This window comes from Cryptomeria japonica, chromosome 7 (genome assembly GCF_030272615.1).
Source record: "Cryptomeria japonica chromosome 7, Sugi_1.0, whole genome shotgun sequence".
NCBI lineage: Eukaryota > Viridiplantae > Streptophyta > Pinopsida > Cupressales > Cupressaceae > Cryptomeria > Cryptomeria japonica.
In genome coordinates, this window is record NC_081411.1 from 297977035 (window position 1) to 297993565 (window position 16531).

The window sequence follows — 16531 nt, forward strand, 5'->3', positions numbered from 1 at the left end:
GAAGAATGCACCACCGGTTGTGCTCTTCTGGTCATCTACATTATCGGCCCAATCAGCATCTGTGAACATTTTCAAGTTAAAGTCCTTGCTAAATGGATACCACAATCCATAGTCAACAGTTCCCTTCAGATACCTAAGAATCTGCTTGACTACAACCAAATGGGATTCTCTTGGACTTTTTTGGAACATTGCAGTAATGCCAACTGCATGTGCAATATCCGGTCTACTATGCACTACATAATTCAATTTACCAATCATTGATCGGTATTCCTTCTCATCAACCAATTCTAAGTCATCCTCTTTGGATAGTTTACAACCGGTCACCATCAGTGTACCAACCGGTTTGCTATCTTCCATGCCAAAGGTCTTCAACACCTCTTTGACATACTTGGACTGAGTGATAAAGATTCCATCCTTCATCTATTGGATCTGCAATCCAATGAAGAACTTAATCTCCCCTATGAGTGACATTTCAAACTCTTTCTTCATCTCATCTACAAACTCATGACTCATCTTGTCATCTCCACCAAAGATAATGTCATCAACAAATACCTCACAGATCAGGATCTGATCTCCTTTAGACTTCAAGTAGATATTGCTATCTTCACTTATTCTCTCCAATCCAATCTTCATAAGATGGGAATGTAGGCGCTCATACCATGCCCTAGGTGCTTGCTTCAGACCATATAAGGCTTTATGTAGCCTATATACCATGTCATTATCTTCAGATAGGGAAAACCCATCTGGTTGCTCAATATACACCTCCTCTTCAAGTACACCATTTAGGAATGCAGATTTTACATCCATTTGATATACTTTGAAGCCTTTAAAAGCTGCATATGCAAGAAGCATACGAACTCCTTCCAATCTGGCTACAAGAGAAAAGGTTTCTCCATAGTCTTCTCCTTCTTCTTGGGCATATCCTTTGCACACCGGTCTGGCTTTGTTTCTAATCACTGTGCCATCCTCATTCAGCTTATTTCTGAAGACCCATTTGGTACCAATGACATTTTTGTGCTCTGGTCTGGGTACCAAGGACCATGTACCATTTTTCTCTATCTGGTCAAGTTCCTCTTCCATTGCCTTGATCCAGTCTTCATCCCTATGTGCCTCTTTGAATGTTTTAGGCTCGAGTTTAGAGATCATGCATGAGTTTTCTCTGAATTTTCTTCTTGTAAGGATTCCTGCATCCTTATCTCCTATGATCTGCTTAGGATCATGATTCAGCTTGACATACTGAGGAATGGTCTTGATAGATTCCTCTTGCTTTTCTTCTTCATCCTCATCTCCATCAGTGTCAGCATCTACATCTGCTGATGTAGGAACACTGTTGTTGGGACTCGGTTGATTGACAACCGGTTCCTAGAAGGTTGCAACCAGTTCATTTACTGCTTGCACATTGCCGGTTTCCTCAGTTTTCTCAGAGGTTTCATCAACTCTTACATTGATGCTTTCCATAATTCTTTGAGTCCTATTGTTGAAACACTTGAGAGCTTTGCTCTTGGTGGAATATCCTAGGAATATTCCCTCATCACATTTCGCATCAAATTTGCTCTGGTGTTCACTTCTCTTGATGTAACATTTGCTACCAAACATTCTAAAGTAGCTAACCACAGGTGTCTTACCAGTCCAATACTCTTAAGGAGTTTTATCCTTACCTTTCTTGATGAGTACCCAGTTCATTGTGTAGATTGCAGTGCTCACTGCTTCTCTCCAAAAGGTGTGAGCTACCTTTCCTTGAATCAACATGGTTCTTACTACTTCAACCACAGTCTGGTTATTCCTCTCTGCTAGGCCATTCTGCTATGGAGTTTGGGGGGCAGACAGTTGCCTCTTGATGCCAAATTCTTCACAATACTTGTTGAATTCACAAGAAGTGAATTCCCCTCCTTGATCAGTTCTGAGACACTTGATCCTTTTACCACTTTCCTTCTCCACTAATGCTCTGAAAGCTTTGAACTTCACAAAGGCTTTAGACTTGTCTTTCAAGAATGTGACCCACATCATTCTTGAGCAGTCATCAGTGAGAATCATGAAGTACCTATCACCCTGCACACTTGTAGTTTTCATAGGACCACACAAATTAGTATGCACAAAATCAAGCAAGTTGTTAGCAGTGAAAGATTTGCCTTTAAAGGTTGAGGAAGACATTTTCCCCAATTGACATTCTTTGCACAAGGTATTATTTGGTTTGCTTAGCACCGACAACCCTCTAACTGCCTTGATCTTACTGGCCCTTACAATGTTATCAAAGTTTACATGGCAGAGTCTCCCATGCCATATCCAACCATCATCAAATTTAGCCATAAGACATGTACTTATATTTGCATTCAGATGAAATAGGTTACCTTTGGTCTGCATGCCGATGGCCACCAATTCACCATCTTTTCCTTTGATTTTGCAAACTCCATTCTTGAATTCCAGAGTGAGGCCATTGTCATTCAACTGGGCAACACTCAGAATTTTGTGTCTGAGACCATCAACCCAGTACACATTGTCAACACTGCTCTTTCCATTCAGAGAGATGGACCCTCTGCCTTTGACCATGCATGGGGCATCATTGCCAAAGTGAACCACACCACCATCATACTCCTCCAAGGATAGAAACTTGCTCGGTCACCAGTCATATGGTGAGAATAGCCACTGTCAATGATCCACTCATTGGAATTATCAAACCCAGAGACAAGAGCCTTCTTGTCTAGCACATCTTCTTTGACATCAACAAACACAATATCTTCATTTTCTTCATCCTCTGATTCTTCATCTGTGACAACTTCATCAACTGCCACAAAATAGTTTCTCCAGTTTCCTCCTTTGAATTTTGTGAACCTTTCTGGTTTGTCCTTGTTATCGCCATTAGGACAGTTTATAGCAATATGTCCTATCTAGTTACAAGAAAAGCATTTCAAAGGTAGCTTACCTTTGTATTTACCGGTTCCTTTAGGAAGCTTCCTGGCAAGGAGAGCTTCAAATGCCATCATAATCTCCTCATCATCCATTTCTCTACTCTATCTAGGTTCACCACTAGTGCTAGCTTCTTTTCCTTTTCTGGATGGTATAGTGAAGGCTTTAAAAGGTGATTTAGTCTTTTGAACACTGCCATCAAAACTATTTAGCTCATAGGCTATCAACTTGGCTATGATGGAGTCCAAAGATACCTTAGTCTTGTCTATTGATCTTAGCTCCTGAATACCAACAACCCTTATTGCATAGACTGGCAATAGGATCTTAGGACTTTGCTTACCACAGTGGAATCTTCTATTTTACCACTTGCACTCTTGATATCTCCAACAAGTGTTTTGATTCTTATTCCATACTGCTGAATGGTCTCACCTTCAACCATCCGCATATCATCAAACTTCCCTCTCAAGCTTTCTTCCTTAGCTTGTTTTACATGTTCATCACCACCATAGATATTTTCAAGAGCATCCCATACCTCTTTGGGATTTACCTTGTCCTGAACATCAATAGACTCAATGTCAGATAGACTAATAATAAGGGCTTCCATGACTTGCCCATTTTCTTGTATCTCTCTCTTTTGGTCATTGGTGAGAGTACCCGTAGGGACAACATACACATTCTCAACATAACTCGAGTGTTGAGCACCCATGCTTCTGATGAATATCTTCATCCTATCTTTCTGTATACCGAAATTTTCCCTATTAAACTTTGGACCTTCCCTCTTCATCATTTGACTGGGATCTTTACCTCAAGCAGTCAAGCTTACAACATAGAGGACCTAGAGGATGCTCTGATACCAATTGATAACTCAATGATGAGAAAATAGTAACAAACTGGTACTGAGAGTGGGGGGGGGTGAATCAGTACAGACAAAATACAATTTCTAAACTGGTTAAACAACAATTACTCCAAATGACTGGCAAACAGTGACACCGGTTTGAAACAGAGTGCAACTGGTAAATCCTAGAACAACTAAAACAATCACAAACCGGTTACTCGCTTAGCTTTCCACTCAACTCAGAACTACACTACCATTTCACCCTTAAGTATGAATAGGTAATCTATCATCATATCTTCACAACAGCTAGTTCAACATGTTTTATTGACAGGCATAAAACACATAACCATCATATGCTTAACAGGTAATAACAAAGCATCACAAGATAAAAGCATCACACATGACACACATATTTTTCACATGGAAACCCAACTAGGAAAAACCATGATGGGGATGAATACCCACAAGCTTGTTGTTGAACTCTTTGGAAGTCTGCTCTGTTAGGAGCCTTGTCCTGTTAAAGACATATACAATAGGTTCTATTAGGAACTGATCCTGTTAGGGATCACCCAGTTAAGGGATGGCTACAATACCTAGTTAAGGGTTAAACCTTGTTACAGGTCACCTTGTTAGAGGATTTCAAGAACTCAATAGCTAAAGGATTTCCAGAGCTCTCTAGCTTTCTAGATCTTAATAACTTTGAGTTGCCCTATTAAGGGATTTACTACAAGCCGGTTAAGGCTACCCTATTAGGGGATTTTCCAACTGTTGAGGTGGTTAGAGATCAACAGGTACTTCAATGATCTAGTAACAACACTCAATGCCAATGCATATCCACTTAAGCTCCTCTTCACCTTCTGCACTTACACTCTGTAGGTATCACTTCTATCCTCTGGTCTGGCAAGTATCACGTATCCCTTCTCTTGGATACTCACACACAACTTTTGCCAACAACCCTAGAAAGAGTCACAACATCAACGTTATAGAAAATAGTTAGGTCGGAAGCATAAACCCTAAAACCTAAACCTAATGGGTTAAGGAATTCAAATGGTTCAATCCTGACCATTGAGCATACTGTATTAATCTCCATCATTCATTTTCCGCCGTTTCCATGGCAACTGATAACCCATCACACATTATCACCGTTTTACAGTCTTCTCATATTCCTGAGGTAGATAGGCAAGATCTTCTTCATGCACGATCCTTCATGTACACAAGGCTTACATGGCAACACAATCTTGTTCTTTGTTATCATGCTAACTCATCGCACAAAGTCACCGGTTGAGCCACACAAGCTTGAAGCACTTCAACCGGAAACCCTAAAGTTGAGACTACGAACTGGTAGTCATTCAACGCTTCCATGTGTTGGTTCCCATAACCATATGCCGGTTCACCTTTGAACAAGCACTCCACTTCATAGTGTTATACCAGTTCTCACATATGACGGTTCACACCTGTGCAACATATTGACATCAATGACAACATACAATCTCATTATGTCCTCATACCGGTTCACATAATGCCAACAGTATTCTAACAACTTCTTTGAAAAATAAGTAAGCAATATGACTAGCATCATGTGTTCTCTTGCAAGGAATAAAATGAGCCATTTCGCTAAATCTGTCAACTACTACAAAGATGCTATCAAATCCTTCTTGAGTTCTAGGTAATCCTACCAAAAAATCCATACTAATGCAATCCCAAGGCCTATGTGGAATGGGAAGAGGCTGATATAAACCAGCATTGGAGGAATTACCTTTTGCCTTCTAACATACCAAACACTGCTCAACATACCTCCGGATGTCTTTCTGCATCTTAGGCCAATAATAGAACCTTTGAACCAACTCTAAGGTCTTGTTGAGACCGAAATGTCCACTTAAGCACCCATTGTGCTTCTCCTGAATGAGGTTCTCTCTCATAGAACCTTTTGGAACACACAACTATCCACCCCTGAATAAAAAACCATCCTACAAAGTGAAATTAGCATATGCACCATGGAAATTATTCTCAAAATCTTGACAAACTTTATAAGCTTCAGCAAAATCATCATCAGTAGGATACATCTCTTTAAAACTATCAATACCAATGCTTTGAACTTGAATCTCATGAATAGTTAACAACCTTATACTCAAAGCATCTGCTAATTTATTCAACTGACCCTTCTTATGTTTAAGAGTAAAAGTGTAAGCTTGCAAGTATTCTACCCATTTAACATGTCTATGATTCAGTTTATCCTGTGAGTTCAAGAAACTTAGTGCCTGATTATCCGTGTATACAACAAACTCTTTAGGAAGAAGATAGTGTCTCCATTTCCTAAGTGTCTATACTAATGCATAAAGTTCTAAATCATAGGAAGAGTACTTTTTCTTGGCATCATTCAACTTCTCACTAAAGAATGCAACTAGTCTATTTTCCTGACTTAAAACAACTCCTACAACAATATTACTAGCATCACATTCAATAGTAAAAAGCTTATCAAAACTAGGTAAAATGAGCACTGGTTGAGTAGCTACTTTAGTTTTCAATAATTCAAACCCCTTATTGGCTACATCTATCCACTAAAATTTTACCTTTACACCCCCTTTGATGGTGTCTAACATTGGAGAACAAATCTCATTGAATCCCCTGATGAATTTTCTGTAAAATTGTGCCAAACCATGGAAGCTTCTCACATCACTGATTGTCTTAGGAGTTGGCCAACTGGTTATTGCTACAACTTTAGATTGATCCATTTTCAGATTGCCTCCTGATATAACAAAACCAAGATAGACCAATTCTTGCTTCAAGAAATCACATTTTTCTAGATTAATGGTTAGCTGTTCATCAGATAACTGTTTCAAAACAATAGCTAAATGCTTCAAATGCTCTTCCTTAGTCTTACTGAAAATAAGAATATCATCTAAATACACAACAACAAACTTTCCAATGAAATCATGTAAAACTTCATTCATGAGTCTCATGAATGTGTTGGGAGCATTAGAGAGTCCAAATGGCATGACAAGCCACTCATAAAGACCCTCATTCATTTTGAAAGTTGTCTTCCATTCATCACCCTCTTTGATTTTTATCTGATGGTAACCACTCTTCAAGTCAATCTTACTGAAATAATGTGCACTCCCCAAACAATCCATCAAATCCTCTATCCTGGGTATGGGAAATCTGTATCTGATGGTGATCTTGTTTATGGCTCTAGAATCTGTACAAAGTCTCTATGTTCCACCCTTCTTAGGTGCCAACACTGTAGGTACTGCACAAGGACTAATGCTTTTCCTAATCAGCCCTTGGTCTAAGAGTTCTTGTATTTGTCTTGCTACCTCTTCATTTTGTTCAGGGGTCATCTTATAGGCTGCCTTATTTGGTAAAGAGGCTCCAGGTATGAAATCAATCTGATGGCTAATGGCTCTAGAAGGTGGTAAAGCTGTAGGTGTACCATCACTGAATATTGCTTTGAAGTTATCAAGGATTTTCTGCACCCCATATGGTATCTCAACTTTCTTTTCTACCTTTTCTTCCTTGGGTTTCACTATGAGTGCAAATCCCACTCCTTCACCTTCTTCTAGTGTTTTTATGAATTCTTTGTCATTCACTAGCAAGATGTTAGGAACTTTATTGCTGCTCTCTCCTTCTTCATTGAGGGATTGAATCTGATAGGTTACTCCATCTTTTTGAAATGAGTAGAAGTTTCTTTCCCCATCATGTTGTGCTTTTCGGTCAAACTTCCATGGTCTACCCAACAATAGGTGGCAAGCATCCATAGGGAGGATGTCATATAGGATCCTATTCGTATATCCACCTATGTGTAAATCTACCCAAGCTTGCTCATTTACTAACACATGTCCCTTATTTAACCATGTGACTTTGTATGGCTCCTTGTGTTGTATCCTAGGTAGTTTCAATTTACTCACTGCTTCCTCTGATATGATGTTATCTATGGACCCTGAGTCTATGATAACCTTACACACCTTTCCCATGATTTTACACTTAATCCTAAACAATGCTCTTCTCTATGAGACCTCTGTACTGTGTGGCTTCTTCATTAACACTCTCTTGATCATTAAACTCTCACCATCTTCTGAAGCTAGGTTCAATGCTGAAGTTCTGGTATTACCTCCATCTTCCTAAACATAGTTTACCCTCTTCTCACCACCATAGGATGAACTAGGCTTCTCTAGGCATCTATTGGCAGGGTGACCCAACTTTTGGCAGTTATAGCACTTCATGGTTGAGAAGTAGGACCTTCTCCCTGGTCCATTAGATCTACCCCTACTTGGGTTGCTTGATCCCCTACTCCTATAGTTGGGTTTGCTCTGGGAATCCCCACTTTTCTCTATAAGTTTAGACTCTCCCTAGGATCGTTGATCTATGCTCCTTCCCCCAAAATTGCCTCTATGGCCTCTACCATCTCTTCCCCTACCTCTTCCTCTTTTGTTTTGTTCTTGATTTCTCCTACCTTTCTCTTCCACCTTAAGTGCTAGTTGATAACACTTGTGTACTGTTTGTGGGCATAACAAGCTCATCTCCTCCTAGATGTTCCATCTTAACCCATTCAAGTACCTTGCCACTTTTATAGTCTCATCCTGTACTACTCTAGATCTCATGCACATTTTTTGAAACTCCTCAGTGTAGCTACTGACATCTAGGTATTTTGTCTCAAGTTTTGTCTTTTCCTATGAAGTTGGACTTCATAGTCTTCAAGAAGGTAAGTTTCTTTTATTTTGGCTACCATTTCTTTCTAGGTGGCTATTGGTTGCTTACCTTCTTTCACCCTTTCCTCTTGGATGAACTTCCACCAAGTTAAGGCTGCCCCTCTCAACCTTGATTTTGCTACCTTAATCTTTTGTGCTTCAGTTACTCCATCACATTCAAAATGGTTTTCTAGACCTTCAATCCACTCTATAAGAGCATCTGGATCCATCTTTCCACTGAAAAGAGCCACTTCCTCTAAGGTTTTACCACTCATAGCTCTCAAGGTTTTCAAGAATGGTTCTTGCTCAATGACAGGGTCAGGCATGGGGACTTCATCCTCTATTGCCACCATTTTACCCTGATCTCCAACCTTATCATGGACTTCTTCAGTTTTGACGTTTACTTCGACTAGTTTCATTGCTAGTTGATCTAATCTTTCTCTGAGTGCCCTATTTTCCTCTTCTTGGTCTTCAACCTTCTTGGCTAACTCTACATTAGTCACCATGTTTTCCTAATGTTCCTTTCCTCCTGAATCTTTTGTTGGCTCTGATACCACTATGATAGAGAGATTGCTAGGTAAGTGCTCAAAAGGCCATAAAAGGAAACAAGAGGTATTGTTTGTGTCTCCTCTTGATGTTTGCAATAACAAGTTTAGTTACACTTGATAGGTCTCTCTACAAGTCTTCACCATCAACTCCCTTCTTGGTGAAAGATCACACCCTTACTCAAACTTTCTTTAATTGCTCACTCCACCCATCTACACATTCTCAATCCCTATTCTTTTGGCATTCAACTCACTATTTCAGAGTGCATTAGGAGACTCCAACAAGGACATATAGAGTAACAATATTTACTCAAGGTTTGACAATCAAACTTAGTTTTAGGCCCATAGCCTTTGGCTTACTCAACTCACCAATCAAGGGTGAAAACCTCAAAAAGGTATTGCACACTGTCCAAGGTCCTATATGTCATTTGTTTCAATTTTCTAGGATGATCTCACAAAGTTCCATGAGTCCCAAAGTCCTCATTGCATTTGGGTTCTTGTAAAGTGTGTGTTATGTAGTCAAAGGGCTACCAGCTTGTGGAGGCCTAATTGGCCTAATTTTGCTCACCCTGCCCAACGATGGGCTTCTTGACCATGGGATATGTTTTGGATAGTGTGGAATAGGTCTTATCAAAGAGATTTTTGTGGTTTTAGGCTCCCTCAACCTGGTTTAGTGACTGTCCACAAATTTAGGCTTAAACATAGGGTTTAGTGAGGGTTTGGATGCTCCCACCATGGATTCCCTCTACCAAATTTGTTTCAAACTCCCACACTACTAGGAGACCTCTGCCACAACAAATTAAAACTTCTGTTACCTTTGATAGACAAGCATTATGCCAAACACTTGATGAACAACAGAGAAAAGTGGTGAAAAAGCCACTGTCATTGTAAATTACTGCCCTCTACCAGTCAACTGGTGCTCCTTTGGACCTGCATAATGAAGAGTTTAAAGAGGAACTATACCTCAAAGAGGTCTGCAAAACACTAGAGAATATTCCTATTACATTGCCTTCACAGTTACAAGGCTTGGATGATGCTTTTGAAGCATTCCATGAGCATTTGAAAAACACAATTCACAAAAACATTGAACTCACTGTTTTGTTTACAAAGTGAGAATGTTTAATAGGAACAAGCTACTCTAACAAACCAAGGTGATCTTCAACACCCTTGGCCATATGTCAAAACCTCTGCCTCATACATTTGTTCACTCCAAATTTCTTTTGGGTGCAAATCTTGAGTTTTTGATCATGCTACTAGCCGAGTAATCAATACATGCCTAGTATTCACTCAAGTCCTCCTTCCAAACAAAATTTTGACATAAAGAAAAGCATACGTACACTATATAAATGAGTACCAACTTGACTAAATCCATTTTGTGGGATCCCAGACCTGGATTAGTCAAGTGGTGGCATTTTGGAACCTCAAACCCTTGACAGGGCAGTGAGCACACAGAAGTAAAATAATATTGTACAAACAAATTGCCAAAGGAAACCAGTATAACAATCACTTAGAGAGAATTGTACAGCTATTATGCACACTTTCCAAAGGTACAGTATGGACTATGAAAGCTACAGTATGGACTATTACTCCAAGGAAGGAAAAACCAGTCATAAAAGCCAAAATTTCATAATTTTTATTAGGAATCTCTTGGTCATACAATCACCAACCGTATTCAAAGAAAATAGAGGTCTTTTTATAGTCCAAAAAGTTATTTATCAAGCCTAGTATGGACATGAGGCTTCCACAACTTCATTTTGCAAGAAAAGTAAAAAAAATGACAACTTTTACAAGCCCAAATAACAACATTTCTTGCTCCAAAAGACATTTTTGACAATATAACCTTATCAACTTGTCTAAACACCTTAGAAATGCTTAAAAAACTTATCAAACATGTTTCAATTCTTTGGAAAGCATTAGAAGACCTTTTGGCAATTTTGCACATTTTTGCCAAAAATTGTCAACTCAAAGCCTGAAAGGCAAAACTTGACCTCTTGAGCCCAAAATGAGATCAAAACCACTAAACAAGACACACAACAACCTAAAACAACATTATAAACTTGACACAAGACATTAAAAACATGAAAGCATTAAATAGTCAAAAAGGGGAGTTTTGATCAACTAGGTGCTCCTGCACCAATCTTCCTCAAGCAATTAGGCTTCTGCAAAAAGAGGAATAGGATCTGATACCAATTGTTACAAGCTAGGGTTTCCATTTCAACAAAAGATCAAATTTTCAATGCCTAATACAACCACTAGACTTATAGAATCCACAGGAGGTTGTTAAATCATGTCGCGAATCCCCGCGAGGGACGCTGGCCCACTACCAACAATTTATAAGGACAAAAAGATGCTTTAGATTTAATTGAGCCAATTAAATGCTTAAAGGAAATTTTGAAATTGCACAAGAATAATTTAATTTTAAAAATTAGGGTTTGTGGCATAAACCGCTTAATTTAAAAATTGAAATTTGAAAATTTGAATGTTGCATGAAGGGAAAATGAATTTTTGTAAAAGACCCAAATAAACTCAAGATCTACACAATTCATAAGTTCAATTGTAAAATTAAAAATTAGGGTTTTGTGATTTAACCACTTAATTTTTAATTTTTTTGAAAATTGAAAGTGTAAATGAAAATTTGAATTGCAAAATTGAAAATTTCTCAGATCTGAAACAATCAATCCAATTTAGACAAATGACAAGCTCAATTTTGAATCTAAAAAATCAAGGTTTTTGTGAATTCAACCTCTAAATTTTTAAAAATTGCAAGGAAATTAAACTTGCAAATGAAAATTTGAACTTTAAATTTAATAAACTCAAATCTAAAAATAAAAAAATCAGAATTAAGGGTGTAAGGAGTCGTGTTCACCAAAATCTAAAGTGGAAAATTGGGAGCTTTGCAAATTCTGCACGTGAGAAGTGTAGAAAATTCACTAAGCTCAATTTTCACTTGGAGAGAATTTACATTCAAAAGAGGGGTATGCATCTACTAGATCTAATCATAAATGATGCAAGGACTGAATACTAAGTAGATTAGTTGAAATTGGGATGGGTTTGATGCTCTTTTGTAAGTTCATTAATTGAATTAATATTGTGTTGGAAATGAAGACAAAGTATGTGAAAACAACGAGCTACGTATTCGGGATTCAATCATGCACCTGGATCTAAGAAGTTTGATCTGATTTAGAGCTTCTCTATGAAATTAGGCAAAATTTGCAAGGACCGTGTGTCCGAACTCCAATCGGTCCTCCAAATTTCTACACATCGAAAAAGGGTTTTTCTATCTCTACGAATAAAACCTAATTCTAGAAGTACAACTGTGCACCTATTTCCTCCACATAGAAATAAAGGGAAATGTGTTGGAAGTAGGGGCTTGCCTTCAGGTCAAACCCCGATTTTTGAATTAACCAAGTGGGTGAAATAATATAAATGAAATGACTGAAAGTGGAAATCCTCCTCTTTGAGGAGATGTTGAATTGCTTGAAAATGAAATTCTTATACGTCCTTGTGAATTTTTGCTTTCCTCCAAATGGAATTTGATTTCATGAAGTAGAATGATGATCTCCTCTTCAATGCTTGAAATCTTGACTTTATTGCTACTCTAAAGCTTGAAGGAAGACATAAAATGCTCAAATACTCTTGAATGCTTGATCTCTTGAATGCCTAGATGCTTGATAATGATTTTCATTAGATCTTTTGTTATGTCAAATGAGAGGGGAAATCCCTCTTATATACTTTCCAATTGGATTAATTGACTGATTTTCCGACTTGAGCTGACATAAGGTGGATTTTCCCACTTCAAAATTGAGTTAGATCCAAGGGAGGGGATCAAGTTAGGCCCCAATTAAGGGGTCCCAGGGCACCACGCCTTGGTCCTAGCGAAGACCAAGGAACCACGACCTAGTCCTGCCCTATTTTGGGGTAGGATCATGGTGGCCCTTGAGTGCATTACTGAATTGCAAGGTGTTTTTGATGTGCATGAGCATATTAACATCTCTGATTAGGCAGAGGGGTGAAATCACTAAGGCGAAGACCCAAATGTAGTAAAAAATTATGAGGGGTGCAATTTTAGGACGTTACATAACTATAACATGCTTTAGCTCATCTGGTGGTTTTACCACACTCTAGTATGTGAAGAATCAAATGGTTACTGATGCAACAAGCTCCAAGTTTGATAAAAGGGTTGTGATGATCAATGATATTAGTGAGCCATATGTGAATTTTTCTTCTATGGTTGTTGGGTACAAGGTTTAGCACTCCGATAGGGAGAATTCGGTATCTTGTACTACAATCTATGCTACATACCAGATGGTGAAAGAGAAAAGGAATATGATCTCTGTGAGCTACTCTAGAGCCAACTGATGGATAATCTCACTTTAATCAATAAGGACAAGAAGAATACATTCAAATATGGTACTTTGATCTTATACTTATTTTTCTATTTTATGAATGAGATTTCGAGTATTGGTAATGTGAAATGGGCAAGTGACAAATCAGTATCACTAAAAATCAAAGATCTTTTTTATAGGATTGGAGATAGAAAGGATCGAAAAAATGCACTTTAGGGATACTTAAAAAATTTCAAAGTATGATGCAGGCTAGGGAAAGGATCCCTAAATCTAGTGTGGACAAATACAAGGATACAATATGCTTCATGGTAGAGAATGATCAATGCCTAATGCAAGCAGTGGAGCCAAGGATAGTATGGATCATGCCCATGTGGTATGAGGTAGATGAGTAGATATTAAAGGTGTATGCTCAACATCTATTGAGTAAGCTCATTGATGCTTCAGATGAGAGGTTTGGAACATTCACTAAGAAGGACTTGCAATTGCATAAGCAATTCAAGAAGGTGGAAATTGTGAGGAAACTGAGAAAGGAAGTAGAGGAGTATGGAGAGAGAATTGACATTACAAAAGAAGTAGTCTAGGAGGCAAGGAAGAGGAAAATACATGCTACAACGGAAAAACCAATCAAGGTTGAGAAATCTAGTCTGACAGTCTCTATCAAATCAAGACAATCCAGAAACTCTGTACCCTCCTCTGGTTCCCAAAACCCATCCAACTCTATGAGATGTGAAGAAAAGTCATCTAGTAGAGAAGGGAAGATGAAGAAAGGTAAGGGCACAAGGTTATATGTTTCTATTGTTGAGGATGAAGAAACTAGGTCTGATGAAGATGTGAAGAAGATGAACTCCAAGGGCACCAAAGCATCAAAACTCTGTAAGGAAAATCCCTCCAGTGGAGAGAAAGCAAGTAAGAAGATGATGATGGATTATGAAAAATCCAGTATGTCAGTAAGTAATGTAGAAAAAGATATTATGGTGCAAGGTAACTTGAAACAACTCTATGAGTTTTATGATAAATTGATGATGTCAGTGAGAGAATTCTAGAAGAAGCCACCATTAAATATTTGAACACATTTAATAGAGCTCTTGTTGAGATTATGTATGAAATTATGAAAAGTGTATATAATATTTTGGAAATGAGAAGAGTTAGTGCTCAAGCTAAGGATGATAGACTTAGAGAATATGTTAGTCAATCTATGTCCCATAATATCCGTGGAAGAAATGAATAAGATATTCAAAGAAGCCAAGAAGGAGGTTGAGGCTAAAGAAACTGTTATAGAAGAAAGAGACACTATAGGGGAAGTGAAGGAGTTCTTGGAGAAGGATCAACAAGAATTATTTTATCCTGGATTGGTTCAAGGCCCTATCAACTTAGCCACTCTATCCCCTATTCAGAAGTTGCAATTAGTATCATTTTCTCATTCCAAAGCAAGGGAGAAGATGCTGAAATCTCATATTGAAGACAGTGAGCTACTCAAGCTTGCATTGGATGTCTTGGAGAAGATCATGCCCACATTTGTCAAGGACTCATCTGATTCTCCCTCTGGTCAACTAAAAAGCCTAATAAATTGTATAAGTACTCATTTTGAGTCTTTTGAAAAGTTAGTAGAGGTTAAGGCCTGTAATGAGTTTGATGCAAAAAGATTCTACAAGTTGAAGGAAATGATTGTAAATGATACAATTTTGTTAGACACTTGTGTTAAGAGTATTCAAGATGCCTTATCCGACGGAGTCAGTGTCTACATGTTTTTCATTGTCTAAGTTTATTGAGGATATTGAGAAATAGATTAAGGAGCATGAGAATCAATTGGTAGGTATATCTAAATATTTTGATCCTTTGGCTATCTTAGTGGATAGTCAAGAAGGTCAAGTCATTTCTTTTCTTAACAAAATTAAGAGTTTAATGCATGATAAGGACAAGGTTGTTAGTAGGGTTGGCGAGCTTTGAATTCTAATTGGTCATAAGATGGAGAAAATGTTCAGTGCCTTGAATGAAGCTCAAGATTCCATAGCCACAAATGATCCCTCAAATCTTCAGCTGGCGAAGATGCAGACATGTCTTTTCAGTGGCCATATCTCAATTTTGGAGTCTCAAGAAAGGTTGGGACAGTGATTTGAGATTATTGAAAAACATTTTTGCAGATGTATTTAAGCTTTTGTAAGATGATAAAACTGTTTGTACGTATGCGGTATGTTCATAAGATTTTTTTAGAAGTTTTGGCATGTGGATCCTGCCTTTGCCATTGATGTCAAAGGGGGAGTGCAAGGTAGTGAAAAATGCCACAATAATTTAAGGAGGAGCTTTGGGAGTTTTGGAATTTTGAGTTTTTGAGTGTTGCAGTGTGTTCATATGTTGGTATTGATTCCTACACTTAACCATTTTTCACTAAGTGTTGCCATCAATGCCAAAGGGGGAGATTGTTGGGAAGATACACTACATAGGTCATCAAGTGTTGTTATTTATGGTAACCCAAGTTAGTATTCCCATCAATATTGTTTGATTTGATTGTACCAAAAGAAAGATTGAAGATTGGTTCAAGTCCAACAAGCTAGAATAGAGTATCCAACAAAGCCCAATATTTTGATTGGTACATCTTTTCAGGTTATCATTTTGTATTGAAGATTTCAAGGAAGGTAGATGGATATCTGGATTTCTCTATTCTAGAGTTGTAGGCTCCGATGGTGATTGGTTCATCAGTTAGAAGCCTCTGTGTATTGGTTTTTTATTTGGCAATGTAGAATGGTAGTCTTGTGTTGATAATCCTTATGTAGACTATGTGGATCGATTTTGGTGATGGTTTTTGTGATCTAGGTATTTTTTCTGAGGCTTGAGGTAGCTTGTGGATAATTGTTTCAGTCTGCATTGGCATTTGAGTCCAAATTGAGCTAACTATGTGGACACATTTCAATGATGTTCTAAGTATTCTTGAGCCGACTAGTGATAGATGTGATTTCTTGTTGTGGATATACAAGATTGATTGTTATGATCATTTTGGGTATCGGTGGGTTTGAAAAAGGTGTCGGCAATTGTTTGTACATGGTTTCATATGTGCAGGTTAGAGATTTGTGCTCCAAATTATTACAGAATAGTGAATCAGAGGAGTATAAGGTAGAATATGAAATGTTGGTAAAATGTGCTTAACCGAAACTATAATCAGGAATTTGCAGATGCTATTATTTAGTTCATGTACTTCAATGATTTATTGCAATTGATTTT